Source organism: Miscanthus floridulus, chromosome 3 (genome assembly GCF_019320115.1).
Source record: "Miscanthus floridulus cultivar M001 chromosome 3, ASM1932011v1, whole genome shotgun sequence".
Classification (NCBI taxonomy): domain Eukaryota; kingdom Viridiplantae; phylum Streptophyta; class Magnoliopsida; order Poales; family Poaceae; genus Miscanthus; species Miscanthus floridulus.
In genome coordinates this window covers 133,661,416-133,681,515 of record NC_089582.1, presented here as the reverse complement: position 1 = coordinate 133,681,515, position 20,100 = coordinate 133,661,416, and the positions used below count along the sequence as shown (strand labels likewise).

The window sequence follows — 20,100 nt, the reverse complement described above, 5'->3', positions numbered from 1 at the left end:
ACCTGATCTTTGAGCTTTATTTGCATGTGCTCTAGCTGGGGTGACATCGTTAGTGATGTGGCTTCGATCTTGGACCTCTTGCACCCTGTTCGTTTGATCATTTCTGTGGCTTATAAGCCGGCTGATGCTGTTTTGTTGTGATAGAAAAACACTGTATCATGGCTGATAAGCATGGCTAATATGATCAAGCGAACATGGTGTTGGTCGATTAGGGAACTGCCGGCCAATCGAGTGGATGAGTGAAATGTCACCTTGTGAAAAAAGGTGGCATATATCATGGTCATGGTGGTCGATTCCTGGTCGGATGTGAAAGGATCAAGATGCCCAAGAGGGGGGGTGAATTGGGCTAATTCTAAATTCTCTTGCAATAATCAAATCCTATGGATAGCCCAATTAACCCCTTGTGCCTAGAAAAGTGTTTATATCAAACTAATGCACAACAACCTCGCAACCTAAGTTCCAAACTTACTCTAGCAAGCAATTCTATGGATGTAAAAACAAGTATTGAATTGCTCAAAGTAAGTGCTCAAAGTAAATAGAGAGAGAAATGGAACGCGGCGATGTTTTGCCGAGGTATCGGAGAGTCGCCACTCCCCACTAGTCCTCGTTGGAGCACCCGCGCAAGGGTGTAGCTCCCCCTTGATCCGCGCAAGGATCAAGTGCTCTTTACGGGTTGATTCTTCGACACTCCGTCGCGGTGAATCACCCAAAGCCGCTCACAACTTGAGTTGGGTCACCCACAAGCTCCGCCGGGTGAACACCAAACTCCCAATCACCACCAAGCCATCTAGGTGATGGCGATCACCAAGAGTAACAAGCACTGAACTCTCACTTGACCACGCGAAGCCTAATGAGAAGATGGATGCACACTTTTGCTACTCTTGATTTGCTAGTGAGGCTACTCTCTTGGATTCTCAAATCACAAACACCTCACTAGGACCTTGCTCTTCTTGGCACTCACAAACGTGTTTCTCAGCTGTTGGAATGAGCAAAAGATACTCCACTCACGAGTGGACCTTCTATTTATAAGCCAGCCTGAAAAACGAACCGTTATGAGCTTCTGCGGGACGACCGGACGCTCCGATCGTGATGACCGGACGCTCCGGTCAGTTCAACCCGCGAACCAGTATTAAAGAGTCGACCGGACGCTGGCAGGGTCCGGTCAGCACTGACCGGACGCGTCCGGTCGCATAAAACCCTTACTGGAACCTTACTGGACTCGACCGGACGCTGAACCCTCAGGGTCCGGTCAGCACTGACCGGACGCGTCCGGTCACTCTTTCCCAAGTCTGGACCCTTACTGGAGTCGACCGGACGCTGGCCCTCAGCGTCCGGTCACATGACCTTCCAGCGTCCGGTCACACCAGACTTGTTCACCTCAGTCAAATGAACTGACCGGACCCTGCGGCCAGCGTCCGGTTGCACCGGAGCCAGCGTCCGGTCAGTGTTTGACCCTCCATTCACTTCCAACTTTCGAACATATGTGAATGAAGTTTGCTCCAAAGGATCTTAGGCATTCATAGGAGCTACCTAGAGCTAGTTTTAACAAGTGTGCACCACACCTAACTCACTAGACTCAACTAGGTCAAGCTACCCGTTCATACCCCCCTTCATAGTACGGCCAAAGGAAAAACAAAGTCCTAAACTACTCTAAGTGTCTCTCCAACTCCAATTGACACTTAGAACTAGTTATCCTTAACCTTGTCGTCCGTCCTTTGAAAACCGAAACGATTTCCATCGTAGGGGCATGACAACCTCGATTGCCCAATCGATCTCCATTACCATGACCTAACTTAATTGCCTCTGCAAAACACACGTTAGTCATAGTAACTTGTATTGACATTAATCACCGAAATCCAACTAGGGGCCTAGATGCTTTCAATCTCCCCCTTTTTGGTGATTGATGACAATACCACCTCGAGTATGTTATGGAGTGAGGTTTTTGACGGGCTTGGTTCATATAAGCTTTTGTCAATAAGAACAAAAGAGTTAGTCAAGCTTATATGACCCAAGCCAACACAATGTACTCAAAGGATATGAATTAAGCATGAGTACAAATAACAAAGCTCATTTGCTTCGAAATATAAACGCGGAAGCAATAGCAAATGAGCATTACCCAAGTGATATGACATATAGATAAAGCAAAGTAGAAGTCACACATGTCAAATATCACAACCACGTAGATAGCACTATCACATATATATAATAGTATGCATGAAAGTAAACACACGAATGCATAAGTAATAGTGTATCACACAAATAAAACTCCAAATGTATATAATAAGCTAATACTAGATAACTAGCTCCCCCTAAAGCTCGCTCCCCCTGAGTCTACATACTCAAAACCCTCTCCCCCTTTGGCGTCAAACACCAAAACCTAAGGGTCGGTCGGCGGGGCTGCAGCGGACGAGTCGGGCGCTGAAGTACGTGGAGCAAGATGGAACTGGGCGCCATCATCATCTGACCCTGAGCTCTGAACTGACTGACCCTCTGAAGCAGGAAGTGTCGCTGAAGCGGTCTGGGTCTGAGCTGGGGCTGGTGCTGCCTGTGAAGCTGCAAGTATGTCTGTCGTAGGATCTGACGAGGCGACAGACGAGGGGAGCCTCTGAGTAGTCATGATAGCTGGAGCTGCTGTAGATGGACCGGCAGTATGCATGTGAGGTGGAGTAGGCATGCCGGTCAACTCGCTGAAGGATGCTCCAAGACTCCTGGAAACTGACGTCTCAGGCACGAATAGCGAGGAAGACTGCTCTGGTGAGAAACCCGTGTGATAAGGAGTGAACTGCGGGGCTACACCAGGTGAAGCTAACCACTGGGACACCTGTATAGGAGGTGAAGTAAACTGAGCTGGAGGCTGTCCCTGACTCTGGAGCCCGATGGGCTGTACTGCTGGAGTCGTCGAAGTGGTAGGAGGCTGTGCAAGCTGGGGCGAAGGCTGTGGCAGTGGGACCCCAATAGCTGTCACTACATGCTGCATGAATCCCATGAGCTGCTGCTGCATAAGTAACTGCTGGTGCTGAAGGAGCTGCTGCTGACGCTGGAACTCGTCCTGTCGAGCCTGAAACTGTGCGAAGTTTGCAGCTGTCTCCTGTGCCTGTCGTGTCTGATCCTGCTGCATCCGCTCAAGAATAGCAATGAGAGCGGGGTCTGTCTGTGGAGCAGGTGGAGCAGAACTGGAGCTACCTGCCTCTGCATCGTGTCTGCGTGGAGGCATCTGAGGTATAGGCTGGTAGTCGTCGTCAGAGCTGTCACTGTACTCACTCACCTCCTGCTGTGCCTCTAGCTCCTCCTCCTCAGTGGCTGCAATCCCTCTGATGATCTCATCCTGCTGAGCTGCAGACTCTGGCACGTCGGGGCGACGACTAGGCTGACTGGGTGCCTGAGGAGTGGCAGTGTCTGATCCTCTGTGACAGGTTGTAAGCCGGGAACTCTGTAGTGGCACCTGTATACTCATCCATCATGCCAGGGGGCTTATCAAGCACAACCCTGCGGATGAGGAACGTGATCCAGTGAGCATAGGGAAGCTGCCTGCGACCCTTGAATCCCTCAGCTATAGTATCCTCCATCTCTGAAAGAAGGAGGTCCCAGATGTCAAACACTGTCATCTGCATGATGGCATTGAGAAGCCAGAGCTGTAAGCGAGTCAGGCCCTCCCTGTATCCCAACCTGGGAAGCAGTGTCCTCCTGATGATGGCCTCTAGTATCCTCGCTGTAGGAGTCAAGTCACTAGGGGTTCCTGCTCGACCCCTCTCCAAACGGCTCCTTGAAGCAATGCCGCACTAAATCTGTAGGGGGCACCTGCCCTCCATGAGGACGCCTGGGAGGCTCCTGATGTCCATAGCACACCTCATGCATCTTTACAGGCTGCTCCTGTAGCCTCAGTATCTCCCTGGCTCTGCCACTAGTCACTCTGTAGTCTTTGCCTTTGAAAGCAAAGTGAATGAATCTGTGATGAGGATCAATGTAGAGCGAGGCATAAAACTGACGGACCCAAGATGGTACATATATGCCCGTCCGTCCAATCAAATCTGTCAGTCCTGGCAAATATGATAAGTATTGCCGAATGCTCTCTCCGGCTGCTGCCACAATGGACTCTATCTGACAGACCCTCTGTGATCTGAACACTGCCCCACTGTTAAGATATGCATTGTAGAAATCCTCATGCAGTGGCGTGTAGAACCCCTCAGCTGCTCTCTCATCCCTCCTCGGAGGAAACCAAACCTCAAACTCAACAAACCGCAGCTGCTGAACCTGCCTGGCTGTAGCGGCCCTCAAGTCGAGGTGAACCACTGGAGGCGGACCCTGTGGTCTGGGCGGAGGGCGTGAACCCCTGCGCTGTGTAACTGGCCTCGGTGGAACTGCAGCACTGGTACGACTCGAGCGGCGTAGCTGAGGTGCCGGCTCGGTCTCCTGACTCTCCTGAGTCTCCTGGGCTGGCTGAGGCTCTGCTGGTGGGGGCTGCTGCTGTGCTGACGGACCCTCCTCAATGGCGACCCGTCGTCCTGCAAACGTGGCAGTCCCAGCTGGACTACCGTGACGACGCTCAACCTCCTCAATCGCAGCTCTGACTGCGGGTGAAACTGGCTGATCTGCAATGACAACTCCGCTGCGGGTACCACCTCTCTCGGCACGCTCTGCGGCCTCTGCAACAGCTGCTGCTCTCGCTGTTTCTGCGTCGGGGTACTTCCGCTTCTTGGATGTCAGCTGCTTGGTTGACTTGCCCTTAGATCCGGCTGGCTGGCGAGGCGGGGGCCTCCGATCATCATCACCTGGGCCACCACCAACATTCTTGGTGCGAGCCATCTGAACTGACAAGATGGTGAACTGTCGCTGATGAAGATCAACTGTCAAACTGCCGCTTTCGAGGCTTGGCCTCGATCCTTACTCGCGAGCTTGGCTCCGAGTTGACTGCCAACTGCCAGACGAAACACAACGGAACCGACTCGCTGCACGATAGAATAGATAGATATACAAATAAATACCATATGTCTAATAGATGCAAAACCCTAGCAGAGAAAGCAATGTAGATGCGAAATTGAATCGAATGGCTTTCTACCTGACGATCAGCGAAATGAGAAGAGATAAGATGTCACGCGGGGGATCCTCGGAACCAGGCTAGGGTTAGGGTGAAAGTCCTGAATGTAATGGTGAATCAGAGACTTCAAATCGATCTAGGTCACTATTGTAGATCAAGATTGAAACACAAAACTTGCCATACCAATCAATGGGAGGAAAGGGCAAGAGCACTTGGCGAAGACCGGCAGCCTTGGCAACGATTGACCGGCGGAGCTTGGGCGCGAGGAGGCCGGCGAGGTGCTGAGCAGGCGTGGTGGCGCGCGGGACGGCGGTGCTCTGAGATGAGCTGGCGCGGGGCTCGGTGGCATGCGAGGCCGGGGCGTGAGGCTCGGCTGCGGGCTCGAGGAGGCTGCGGCGGCGCGGCTAGGCAGGGGCACGACGGCGTGGGCGCGAGGTGACCGGAGCAAGTGGTGCGCGGCTAGGCTACGGCGGCGGCTTGGGTTAGGTCACGGCGGCGCTGGTTAGGTCAAGGAAGAAGAACCGAAGGTCCGGATAAATAATCCCCCAAATCATGACAGAAAAGGAAACAGGGAAAAGAGACCTGAAGTCGCGCGAGATCCACTGAACGGACGCTCCGGTGGTAGCGACCGGACGCTACCACCCAGCGTCCGGTCGATTCCAGAGAGGTCCAAATCCTCTGAAATCGCGACCGGACGCGTCCGGTGGTCCATGATCGGACGCAGGCAGGGTCCGGTCAGAACAACTTGATCTTCCTCCGATCGACCGGACGCTGAACCCTTCCTGACCGGACGCACAGACGCAGCGTCCGGTCACTCCTTCAACAGCAGTTCACCTCCTGTGAACTGACCGGACGCTGGACAGCAGCGTCCGGTGCAGCGTCCGGTGCACCTTTTCCAGCAAACCTTCAACCTTCCTTCGCGCTGCCTGTTCCCAATCAAGTCCCAACTTGAATAAGATCCAAATAAACACCAATTGGGACTGATGTGAGTGACCTCTCTCAAACCCTCATATTTTTCAAAATATTTTGCCTTAGGCTATAATTCTTTTTAAGAAAATAGGCAACAAGAGGGCAAATGGAACAAAACGACAAAACAACATTCATGCATATGTAATACTTGTAAGTAAATCTAGTTGCTTGTCAAGTTTGATCCAAGGTTAAGCTTCTTCACACGCTTTTCGGCGGTTATCTTAACCATGTTAGACAAGCTCTATATGCATTGCCACAAATTAAACATGTTGTATATTACAATGAATGCAAGGGACAACACAAGCTCAATTTTTAGTGAAGTTACTAAAATCAAGTACATTGAGCTCGTTCCGCAATCTACAAAATGTAGCCTCATCTAGCGGTTTAGTGAAGATATCCGCTAATTGATCTTCGGATCTTACACCTTCTAGTGATATATCATTTTTAGCTACATGATCTCTTAGAAAGTGATGGCGGATATCTATATGCTTGGTGCGAGAGTGTTGAACCGGATTATTTGCAAGTTTTACCGCACTTTCATTGTCGCACAAAAGAGGTACTTTCTCTAGAACTACTCCATAGTCTAGTAAAGTTTGTTTCATGTATAATATTTGTGCACAACAAGCACCCGCGGCAATGTATTCCGCTTCGGCGGTGGACAAAGCCACACTATTTTGTTTCTTGGAGGACCAAGACACAAGTGATCTACCAAGCAAATGGCACCCTCCGGATGTGCTCTTTCTATCAACTTTGCATCCGGCGTAGTCCGAATCGGAATAGCCAATTAATTCAAATAAAGCTCCTTTGGGATACCAAAGGCCAATGCTTGGTGTGTGCTTAAGATACCTAAGGATTCTTTTTACGGCAATTAAATGTGTTTCCTTAGGACTAGCTTGAAATCTAGCACACATACACACACTAAACATGATGTCGGGCCTAGATGCGGTTAAATATAACAAGCTACCAATCATAGAACGGTAGAGAGTTTGATCAACCGAGTTACCTCCCTCATCTAGGTCGAGATGTCCATTGGTAGGCATTGGGGTCTTGATTGGCTTACATTCATCCATCTTGAATCTCTTGAGAAGATCTTTTGTGTATTTCTCTTGAGAGATGAAGATGCCTTCTTTCATTTGCTTGACTTGAAAACCAAGAAAGAATGTAAGCTCACCAATCATTGACATCTCGAACTCCTTAGACATCAATTCACCAAATTCTTTGCATGAGTCTTCATTTGATGATCCAAAGATGATATCATCAACATATACTTGACAAATGAAGATATGCCCATCAAGCTTCTTGGTGAATAGTGTGGTGTCGAACCTTCCCAATGGTGAAGCCCTTCTCAATAAGGAAATCCCGAAGGCGCTCATACCAAGCTCTTGGGGCTTGCTTAAGCCCATATAGTGCCTTGGACAACCTATAAACATGATTAGGATATCTAGGGTCTTCAAACCCAGGGAGGTTGATCAACATAGACTAGTTCATTAATAAAGCCATTTAAGAATGCACTTTTCACATCCATTTGATATAGTTTCATTTCATGATGTGATGCATATGCAAGAAGGATACGGATGGCTTCTAATCTTGCAACCGGTGCAAAGGTTTCTCCAAAATCTAAACCTTCAACTTGAGAGAACCCCTTTGCTACTAGTCTTGCCTTGTTCCTCACAACAACACCTTGATCATCTTGCTTGTTGCGGAACACCCACTTCGTTCCAATGACTCTTGCACCTTTTGGTCGCTCTTCAAGATTCCAAACTTCATTGCGAGTGAAGTTGTTCAACTCTTCATGCATGGCATTGATCCAATCCGGATCTTTGAGAGCTTCTTCTACCTTGGTAGGCTCATAGCAAGAGACAAAAGAGTGATGAGCAATAAATGAGGTAAGTTTTTGAGATCGAGTCATCACCCCCTTTGTTGGACTCCCTATGATGAGATCTTGTGGATGATCTTGTAGGAGAGGTGTATTTCTTCTATTGACCACTTGAGGAGGAGGTTGTGGAGCATCAACATCTTGTGCTTGTACCACCATTTGCTCATGGGAGATATGAGTATCTTCATTTTCTACTCTCCCAACTTTTTCACCATCTTGTGGTACATTTGATGAAGAAGGTTGGTTAATGACTTGTACATCATCTTCATCATCTTTTGGCTTGATGTCTCCCACCGGAATATTCTTCATAGCCTCCCTCAATGGTTCATCACCTACATCATCAAGATTCTCATGTGCTCCTTGGGAGCCGTTAGATTCATCAAATTCCACATCATATGTTTCTTCAACCAAGCCGGTGGCATGATTAAATACTCTATATGCTTTGGACTTCAATGAGTAACCAACAAGAAAACCTATATCACAACGCCTTTGAAACTTCCCTAGGTGTTGCCGCTTCTTGTAGATGTAGCACTTGCAACCAAACACCCTAAAGAAGGAGACGTCCGGCTTCTTCCCATTGAGCAACTCATATGGTGTCTTGACAAGGAACTTTTGAAGAAATAGGCGGTTGGATGCATAACATGCGGTGTTGATTGCTTCCGCCCATAGAGCTTCGGGGGTGTTGTACTCATCTAGCATTGTCCTTGCAAGAGTGATCAAAGTCCGGTTCTTCCTCTCAACTACACCATTTTGTTGAGGAGTATAGGTTGCGGAGACTTCATGTTTGATTCCAACTTCATCACAATAAGCTTCTATGTTTGTGTTGTCAAACTCTTTGCCATTGTCACTTCTTATCTTCTTGAGCTTCACTTCAAATTCATTTTGAGCTCTCTTGGCAAACTTCTTGAAACAAGATGCAACTTCGGATTTGTCATGAAGGAAGAACACCCATGTATATCTTGAATAGTCATCCACAATCACAAGACAATAGAGATTTCCTCCCAAACTCTTGTATGTTGTTGGTCCAAATAAATCCATGTGTAGGAGTTCTAGCACTCTTGTGGTTGACATGAAAGCTTTGGTTGGATGAGTGTTTGCAACTTGCTTGCCGGCTTGACATGCACTACAAAGCTTGTCCTTCTCAAACTTCACATCCTTCAATCCTCTCACCAAATCATTCTTCATAAGCTTCTTGAGTGAGCTCATCCCAACATGAGCAAGTCTTCTATGCCATAGCCACCCAAGTGTTGTTTTGGTGAATAGGCAAGTCTTCAAGTTTGCATCTTCGGAGGTGAAGTCAACTAGATATAAGTTGTTGTATCTAAATCCATTGAATATCACTTGCTTGTCATCTACCTTGGATACAACAACCTCCTTCTCGGTGAATAAGCATTGAAAGCCAAGATCACACAATTGCCCAACGGATAGCAAGTTGAAGCTCAATGAAGCAACATAGAGCACATTGGAGATGGAATGATCATTTGATATTGCCACTTTGCCCAATCCTTTGACCTTGCCCTTTGAGTTATCTCCAAATGTTATTTTCTCTTGACCATCTACCTCTTCATCTAGTGAGGTGAACATACGAGGATCACCGGTCATATGTTGAGTGCAACCACTATCAATAACCCAATGACTTCCACCGGTCTTGTAGTTCACCTACACACAAGAGATTCAAGCTTTAGGGATCCAAGCTTGTTGAGGGCCCTTCACCTTCTCAACAAGTGACTTAGCCACCCAAATTTTCTTAGGCCTACTCTTGTTGGGGGGACCTAAGAACATGACTTTCATCTTTCCACTCGAATCTTTTCTAAGCATGTAGTGAGCATTGAAAGCAAAGGGTCTAGCATGCTTGGGCAAGGGTTGTGGTGGTGGAGTTTGACACTCATGAGCAAAGTGGCCTTCTTGTCCACACTCAAAACATCTCTTTGGCTTTGGCTTTGGCTTTGATTGTTGGTGTTGAGCTTGAGCCTTCTTCTTCTCTACACTTGCCATATATCCAATGCCACTTCTATCCATCTTCATGACGGTATTCATGAGTAGCTCACTTTGGAGATGCTTGCCTCTAGCAAACTTGCTCAATCCCACCTTGAGATGCTCTTTCTCCATCTTGAGCTTCTTATTCTCTTCCTTGAGAATATCATTGTTCTTCTCCTCCTTGAGTTTCTTGATTTCTTCTTTTAGCTTCTCATTCTCAAGGATCACCTCTTTGTCATGATCAAGAGTTTCTAGCACAATGGTGTTGTGACTTTTCATCTCTTCAAGATCTTTCATGAGCTTCTCATTGTCACTCTTGAGCTTGACAAACTCATCATAGTCATTGCACTCAACCACTTGCTTGCCCTTGCTACTAGATCCATGCTCAATGCTTTCATCAATTAAATCATCACATGAGGTAGCTATATCAATCTTAACAACATGGTTAGTAGCATCATGTGGCTCATTTGGTAAGAATTCTTGTGCAATAATAAGGGTATCATAATTGATCTTTAGAGTTGCATATTCATCTTTTAGCTTATTGTGACTAGTGATAAGCTCATTGTGCACCCACTCAAGTTTATCATTTTTATCTTTAAGCTCTTTCTTAGAAGATTTGAGCTCCTTGAGTTTGGATGATATAGAATCATTTGTTTCTTTGAGCTCATCATTAGCCTTTTCTAATGTATCACACTTAGCTAAGAGTGAATCATTTTTAGCATCAAGTTTTTCATTTGTAGCTCTACTCTTTCTAATGATCTTAGTATATTTTCTTAGTATTTTGACAAGATCATCATAATGTAGGTGAGTCATCATCATCGCTATCACTATCATCATCACTAGCATGTTCATCATCACTACTATCATCACTCTTAGTTACCTTGCGTTCACCTTTGGCCATAAGGCATAGGTGTGTAGAGGATGATGGCGATGGTGGTGGTGAAGATGCAAGATCAATAGCAATGGCGGCCACCTTTTCATCGTCACTATCATCATCGGATGATCCACTTGATGAATCAATGTCCGTGAGCCAATCACCGACAATATAGGCCTTGCCACTCTTCTTCTTCTTGTAGAACTCCCTCTTTTTGCCATCTCTCTTCTTGTATGGCTTGTTCTTCTTCTTTTCATCTTCATCACTTGAATCATCTTTCTTGCCCTTGTTCTTGAACTTGTCTTTCTTGGGCTTTGTGCATTGATGAGCTAGATGACCAAGTTCGCCACAATTGTAGCAATCCATCTCGGAGATTGGCTTTCTTCTTGAGCTAGTGAAGAACTTCTTCTTCTTGCCATCAAACTTGATGCCACTCTTGTTTAGCCTTTTTAGCATCTTGGTGGTCTTCTTCACCATGAGGGCAAGGCTTTCTTCATCATCTTCATCACTTGAGCTCTCATACTCAAGTCTTGCTTTGCCCTTGTCTTGGCTAGCTTTGAATGCTAAGTCCTTCTCTTTCTTCTTTGTAGAGGATGAGCCATCTTGTGGTGTGATGTGCATGTACATCTCATGAGCATTGATCTTTCCCAAGATTTGTGTCGGTGTAGCGGCGGAAAGATCACCTTGATGTAGCACGGTCACAATGTGCCCATATTTATCAATGGGGAGGACACTCAAGATTTTTCTCACAACATCGGATGGTGACATTTGAGTAAGTCCAAGCCCATTGACTTCCTCTACAAGAACATTTAATCGAGAATACATCTCATTAGCACTTTCTTTGGGAAACATCTCAAAAGAATTTAGCTTTTTAATCACAAGATGATAGCGTTCCTCACGCTCACTCTTGGTTCCCTCATGGAGCGCACAAACGTCCGACCATAGAGCATGGGCGTCTTTGTGGTTCCTTACACGATTGAACACCTCTTTGCAAAGGCCTCTAAAAATGGTGTTGCGAGCCTTTGCATTCCATTTCTCATAATTCACTTCATCGCCTTGAAGTTGTGCGGCATTCCTAGGTGCGGGGAACCCTTGAGAGGCGGCTCTAAGAATTCCAACATCTAGAGCTTCTAAGTATGCCTCCATGCGGATTTTCCAATATGGAAAATCATCTCCCTCAAAGATAGGAGGAGGTCCATCCCCGTGAGACATCTTGCTCTAAGCGATTAAGCTTAAAAACGTGAGCACGAGGCTCTGATACCAATTGAAAGGATCAAGATGCCCAAGAGGGGGGGTGAATTGGGCTAATTCTAAATTTCTCTTGCAATAATCAAATCCTACGGATAGCCCAATTAACCCCTTGTGCCTAGAAAAGTGTTTATATCAAACTAATGCACAACAACCTCGCAACCTAAGTTCCAAACTTACTCTAGCAAGCAATTCTATGGATGTAAAAACAAGTATTGAATTGCTCAAAGTAAATGCTCAAAGTAAGTGCTCAAAGTAAATAGAGAGAGAAAGGAACGCGGCGATGTTTTGCCGAGGTATCGGAGAGTCGCCACTCCCCACTAGTCCTCGTTGGAGCACCCGCGCAAGGGTGTAGCTCCCCCTTGATCCGCGCAAGGATCAAGTGCTCTTTACGGGTTGATTCTTCGACACTCCGTCGCGGCGAATCACCCAAAGCCGCTCACAACTTGAGTTGGGTCACCCACAAGCTCCGCCGGGTGAACACCAAACTCCCAATCACCACCAAGCCGTCTAGGTGATGGCGATCACCAAGAGTAACAAGCACGAACTCTCACTTGACCACGCGAAGCCTAATGAGAAGATGGATGCACACTTTTGCTACTCTTGATTTGCTAGTGAGGCTACTCTCTTGGATTCTCAAATCACAAACACCTCACTAGGACCTTGCTCTTCTTGGCACTCACAAACGTGTTTCTCAGCTGTTGGAATGAGCAAAAGATACTCCACTCACGAGTGGACCTTCTATTTATAAGCCAGCCTGAAAAACGAACCGTTATGAGCTTCTGCGGGACGACCGGACGCTCCGATCGTGATGACCGGACGCTCCGGTCAGTTCAACCCGCGAACCAGTATTAAAGAGTCGACCGGACGCTGGCAGGGTCCGGTCAGCACTGACCGGACGCGTCCGGTCGCATAAAACCCTTACTGGAACCTTACTGGACTCGACCGGACGCTGAACCCTCAGGGTCCGGTCAGCACTGACCGGACGCGTCCGGTCACTCTTTCCCAAGTCTGGACCCTTACTGGAGTCGACCGGACGCTGGCCCTCAGCGTCCGGTCACATGACCTTCCAGCGTCCGGTCACACCAGACTTGTTCACCTCAGTCAAATGAACTGACCGGACCCTGCGGCCAGCGTCCGGTTGCACCGGAGCCAGCGTCCGGTCAGTGTTTGACCCTCCATTCACTTCCAACTTTCGAACATATGTGAATGAAGTTTGCTCCAAAGGATCTTAGGCATTCATAGGAGCTACCTAGAGCTAGTTTTAACAAGTGTGCACCACACCTAACTCACTAGACTCAACTAGGTCAAGCTACCCGTTCATACCCCCCTTCATAGTACGGCCAAAGGAAAAACAAAGTCCTAAACTACTCTAAGTGTCTCTCCAACTCCAATTGACACTTAGAACTAGTTGTCCTTAACCTTGTCGTCCGTCCTTTGAAAACCGAAACGATTTCCATCGTAGGGGCATGACAACCTCGATTGCCCAATCGATCTCCATTACCATGACCTAACTTAATTGCCTCTGCAAAACACACGTTAGTCATAGTAACTTTGTATTGACATTAATCACCGAAATCCAACTAGGGGCCTAGATGCTTTCAGCATGTTAGATTTAGTCGAAGGAACTATGATTTTGTTTGGTACATGTTCTCACATGTCATTTGTTGTGCTTGTTGTTCGCTTCGATTATCTAAGGCATGTTAGGTTTAGTTTAGGACCTATGTACTCTAGTTCGGTACATGTTCTCACATGCCATTTCATGTGTTTTGTGTGTTGAATTATATAATGCCCTACCACGTTAGGTTTTGTTTGCAGCACGTGATCACATTTCACTACGCCGCAATATTAAACTGAATATTATGACCATAAATAATGAAAACAACTACATAATGAAAAGTCCAATACTATGACACATTAAACAACACAATAATACTTGAAGTACGTGCCGACAAACTAAATAACGCAGTACATGACCTAAGCATGCCTATACTTAAAGTGCATTACATGAAAACACAATGAAAAGTTCAACAGTAGACAACATTATTCATGAATAAACCATAGAACTAGCAAGTAATGGAGACTACTGAGTGCAACGAGACCACTTTCTCTTCCTCGGGGCATCGGGATTCTCCTCCATCGCTGCTTTCGCTCGGCGTGCATGCTCAAGCTTCTTCTCCCTGTACGCAGCAACACGCCTCCTTTCCTCCTCTTCCATGTGCTCCTTTTTTGCAGCATCCTCTCCGCATCTCTTCTCCATCATCTCCTTGTCCTCTGTCTCCCACCGCAACAGTTTCTGCATCCATTCCTTGTCTTCAGGTTTGATCTCAGTGTCGATCCACTGCTCAAAATCACAGAGCAGTGGAGGAGTCCGCAACAAATGCAATTGTTGTAAAACAAAAAAAATCATGCAAGATGTCATATGACATAAAATAATTATTACACAACATCAATTTCTCACCATCTTGTTAATACGGCGCCGACGAAGTGTTGGCTCAAATGCAAAATTGGAACACATCCAATACCTGTGTCTATACGTGTCCTCTTCATCGGACTTGGCTACCTTGCAAGGATCATCGCAAAAAGTACATGGGCACTGGAACACCACTAGACAGAGGCAATGGGTCGAAGGCATTTCCGGTCATCCGGCTATAACTACAATTTAGCCATTTTCGTTCTAGGAACTAAAAGCAATTAACATTAAACCCTACACCTAGGGTTTCTCATTTGTTCCACAACAATGAACCCATATCATAACAACGTGCGCTGAGGTTACCTTGGTTTGGTAGCTTTTCCACGCCTTAGCATCCTACGGTTGTATAATATAAATATTAAAATTGCATGAAACCCTAAGTAATGATGATTCTTAAGTTGAAAAATTCGACTAATATATACCGAATCGATTTAAAAAAACTAGGAGGGAGCGAGGATACCTTGCTCTCGAAGATCTACAGATCAAATCAAAGTTTCCAAGGTTCAATATGTCGATTCGTGAGGTAGGACGAAGTGGAGAGAGAAAACCCCGAGAGGGGGGAGAAAGAAGAGGAAGAAGGCTCGGACAGGAAGGTTGGGCGTCGGGTTAAAACACCATCTCGGCGCCATAGATCTTGACGCTGTTCTCGGCGCCAATAACCCCGGCGCCAAGCTCAACGTCAAGATCTACGGCGTCAAGCTCGGCGCTAAGATCTATGGAGCCAAGTTGACTGCCAAGTCACCGCCACGTCCCCGCCGAGCCCAAGACCTAGGCGTCAAAATCTATAGCGTCGAGACGTGTAAGCTCGGCGTCAATTACTCCGACGCCGAGCTAAGGGTCCAGATTTTAAAATCATACATGCACGGGCACATTTATGATTTTTTTTTAAAAAAAGGCAAAAAAAAATCGGCTGGATCGCCCGTCGAGTACCCGGGTGGACCTCAACTAATCAGTGGCGCGCACATAATGAAAAGGCGCCGGGCTGATGAGCTCCTCCCGTTGAGGTGCGCGATGCTTCTGCGTGCTGCCGTCACGCACGCACGCCCACAATTTTATTCTGCCGGAGCGTCGCACCTGCGCTGCACCTCGGTTCGGCATGTGTTTCTTCTTCTTCTTCTTCACCGGTAAAACTATCAGCAATAATAATACGTTCTGCAACCGTCTGAGGCCGGAATGTTTGATTTGGCTAGTAGTATTTTCTCTGCGTCAGCAGTAGGGGCGCACCGGATAGACCGTGGAGTGCGACGTGCTACCGGCACCAGTTCGAGGGCTTCTTTTCCGCTGCTGTCCGTCAAAGCGCCCTTTCCTGCAAGTCATGGCCATGTTCATAGCGAAACGTCTCCAGTGGATGACTGGATGGGTGGAATGGAATCCGATGGCGAGTAACGTCCCAAATGGAAGTGTCCAGCGACAGGCGTCCCGCTTTTTCAACGGGCCGGCGTGCTCTGCTCTGCTCAGTGCTCACTTACCGCGGCACAGGAGGTGAAAAACACACCGTGGACCGTGGTGATCGTGAGCGTGGCTGGCGGCTGGCCACATGCCCCCACTGAGATTCCTGTAGCCAGATCACGTCGCTCGTCTCCCCATTGGAGGAGCGCGGCGCCCATTACTAGCTGGGAGCATGGGGATTAGTGGTTTCTTATTCTTATTAGTGCACGGTAGCACATGTTTTGCAGGGTAAATGTAGAAGTGGAGATCACATTCACACACGGAATTCGCCACGGCAAGCTGTACCTGTCCTGCTGCTGGTGAGGAATATGGAGGAAGAGGAGGATTCAGAAACAGCAGGATGACGCCACGCCCAGCATCTGCAGACGCGCTTCAGATGTTGACTGCCCGAACAACTGCCTGAGACTTGACTAATGACTACCCGCGCCCCACGGTACTTGAACATGCTTTGGACGAATTAAACGCGTCTGCCCTTTGCAGGCTACAACCAATTTTCAAGGTTTATGCTTGCCGGACGGCCGGAAGCTGAATTGGAGCTCGGGGGACGATGGCAGCTACTCTGATTGGGACATGTAGCATGAGCTAGGGTACATCAATCATTTGGTGTTGTTTAGTAGGAATACTTCAGTCGATGATGAAGAAAAAAAGGAACAGATCAAGAGGGAACCAGCTACGGCATAGACGATCCCATCACGAGGGAACTAGCTAAGCTACGGCATAGGCGATCCCGTAAATCATTTGGTTTCGTCGTGTAACGATATTTGTTACTACTGCCATGTTGAGCCGGACAGCGACCACGACATCCGCGCTCCCAGCAGCGGCAAAACCAGCGCACGATTCGACCGCGACCGAACACCTTGTCAGTTGCCACCTTCAGCCTTCGTCACTCATGTCATGTGACGCCGCAGACTCGACCGAGATGCCGCCAACGGTGGTGGCGCCATCGGAGAGCCTGTGACGCCGCGGACTCGCCGTGGTGGCGTGGTCCCGTGCAGGTGCAACCGTAGTGAGCCGGGATGCCACCGATGGTAGTGTCACCACTGAAGAGTGAAGAGTGAAGAGTGAAGAGTGAAGAGTGAAGAGAGTGACAGTGGTGAAGTTCTCCCATACGCGCTGTCGATCTTGAGGATACCAACCAGGCACGGAGCCAGCGGTGGGGCTAGGGGGCTCCAGCCCCCCCCTACCGCTCGCGAGCAAACGAAGCCCCGTAGAGTCGTCGTCTAAAATTTCAGCTATAGATGTACAGGTAGGAGGGGCTGAGATTTACTGAACCTCTTTTCTTGCTAATTGCTGTTGTTTAGCTCCACCTAAATTTTTTCCTAGCTTCATCCCTGATACCAACGACAGGTAACCAATGGCGACCGCAGGGGCGCCGCCGTCGAGCTCGGAGCCAGAAGGCATGAGACTCGCACAAAAACGACGGAAGGAGGTGGAGCAGCGTCATCGTATTGTCGCCAACTCGCCATTGCTGGAAGCGCAGCCTAAACCTTTTACATTACAGTAAAAAAAAAAGGAGGGGATCGGGAAACAGATAACAGAGCTCCTAAAAACAAACGAACGTAACGGGATGTCATTGAAGTGTGATCGGATTACGTCCAAAAGAATCACCGAACCGAACAGGATGCTTAGTGCCCCTAGTGACGACTGGCTTGCGCGTAATCTACCGCGGACTTGGGCTTTTCTCTATGTGCGGCACTCAAAAGTTATAAGGGAAAAGCGACTTGCATTTCATTGGCCCATGAGATATGTTCGTGTAAGTTGACCCCGGTAACTGTTTTTTTCTTTATACAAAACCCAGGTAACATCTGTAGCTCGCGATGCCGATCGGTATGAAATCTAACAATGCCCAGAGTAGGCGCTTAGTTATTTGTTGGTGACTCTGAATTTAGGATCAACAAATGTCAAACATCTCAAACAATATGATTATGTGATTGGCACACTCCTATCTTATCATGCAACTTGTTGCCATCTGCAACTACAACTTGTATTCCCTTCATCTCATAGCAAAAGTCATCTAGCCTTCTACACTTAGAGCAAATATAATAAGGAGCTGTTAGTTAGTAGGCTTTAGACTGAGGTGGAGCAAAGAGAGGAGGAACGAGAAGAGATGTAGGCTCTAAGTCTACAACCAGCTCATGCACAGAGACCAAGAAATTTTATAAGAAAAAGAGATAGATCACTGATGGACCAACTACCGCCCTGTTCGGCTGGTATTAAAGCCGACTGATAAGCCGGCTGAAGCTATTTTGTTGTGAGAGAAAAATACTGTAAATTTTAGCTGATAAGCCGGCTGATAAATTCAAGCAAACATGCCCTATATGAGTGAGCTGGTAAGTGGGCATACAACTTCTGGGTGGGTACATTATAGCTGAAAGAATAAAAATCAAACCGTTTTGTTTTGGTTCAGTTTTCATATCTATGAATTTCACTGGTCGGTCACAGCTTCGGTTTTAACTGCAAACCGAACTGACTAACCAAATAACCTGAAGAAAAACAAGCATTAGTATCGTCTTATAACCCCGTCACACCGTCCTTTAAAAAACACCGAGTCCTTCTGTAGAAAAAAAACGGCCGAGCCCCACGCGACCTTTCAAACTCCAGTGACGTACGTATAGAAAAAAATAAGGAAAAAAAGAAAATAAGGAAAATAGAAAAGAAAATAAGAAAAACAGGTGCAATGGCAGGAATGCGAGAGGGGAAATCAATAATAGCGACGACAGTTTTATAAGCGATGACAGTTTTGCGAAGCTACTGTTAGCAGTGGCAAATATTCAATTTTCTCAAAAGGTTCGCGTATTGGTGATCAAAGACAAAAACGCAGACACTACAATCTTGTAGAGATGATCCTGGTGCAGGGCACGGCCACAGTGGAACGGTCTATCATCAATGCTCCATTTTCCATAGGCTAATCCTATTATGTGGCTCATATGCGGGAGACATGACGAACCGTGCCTCGTTTTCATCAAGGAGCAATGCTTGCAGCTATGGTTATGCAACAACATAGGTTAATAGGTGCTCTTAAAAATTATCTCTTTGGCACCATAGACATGGACAAAAAAAACTATGGTCCCGTGCAACGCACGGGCATATATCTAGTCGACAAAAAAAGAACCCCCCCAAATACCCACCCACCCAGCACATGGTGTAAATTAAAGGCTACATTTTCGAATTATTATGAAAATATATCTAGGATTTATATTTCTTTTTCCTACCACGTCTCCTGAGGATAAGCGTGAACCCTCCAGTTAGTAATAGCCTCATGATTTGCATGACCAGAAAATATCTCAGGAAACACCGAAACATAGGTCATGTTCGCTTGAACTTATCAGTTATAGTATAATGTTTTTCTCTCACAACAAATCAGCGAACAATATTTTTCAGCCAGGCTTTTCAGCGAAGCGAACGGGCCGTACATCTCAAGGGGAAAAATTATCCAATGTCTTCGGTAGTCCGATGCACATGATAAAGTCTACAGCATTTCCACTGTTTGTTGTGGTGGAAATAAGAGTTCCCAGGGCATTGCCAATGCCAAGAAATTGTCATAAGAAAGGGTCAAGGAAGAATTGCATGTTACCAAAGGCATATATAAGGACAGTCCCAATGGTGTATTGATGATGGTTTCTATCCTTATTAAATGACTTGCCACGTAGGCAAAATGCTGACATGAAAACGTAATTAATGAAGAAAGAGAGCAAAAATCCTAGAAATTGTTTCATCATGAAGAAATCAGGTCTTCTCTTGACCCAATGCACCAAGAAACCATGAAATCGCATTGGAAAGAAATCACCAGTTTTCAGGGGGCTCGTGCCACACTCCCATTGGAGGAAGAAGATAGAGTTGGGAGAGAGAAAGAGAAAATAATTATTACATAAAGACACCTCCACTGTGGAAGGTAGTTTTTATAGATGATTTCTTGTGCTATGGAAACCACATCAGTTTCTTCTATTGAGACTGCCCTAATGGAACTCAGAATCTGGTCCATAGATTCCTTGTCTAATCCATGCGAACTTTTAAAGGTACTCGTATTTATTTTACTCCACATATGTTGAAATACACTGAGATTAAAAATTAACTAATTTTCAAATCAATCTTTTCCATCACATGGATTAATTTTAAATACGAGTGCATACAATCAAGCACAAGGAATCGGCAGAACGTTCTCTGAACGATTGGGGGTGGGGGGGGGGGGGGGGGGTGTG

General features: G+C 46.8%; 1 protein-coding gene across 1 annotated transcript in view; it reads left to right on the top strand.

The window, feature by feature from the left end:
* LOC136544473 (fasciclin-like arabinogalactan protein 11) overlaps positions 1-20,100 on the top strand; it is a 38,153-nt gene that overhangs the window by 17,033 nt on the left and 1,020 nt on the right. The gene's annotated exons all lie outside the window — the stretch shown is intronic.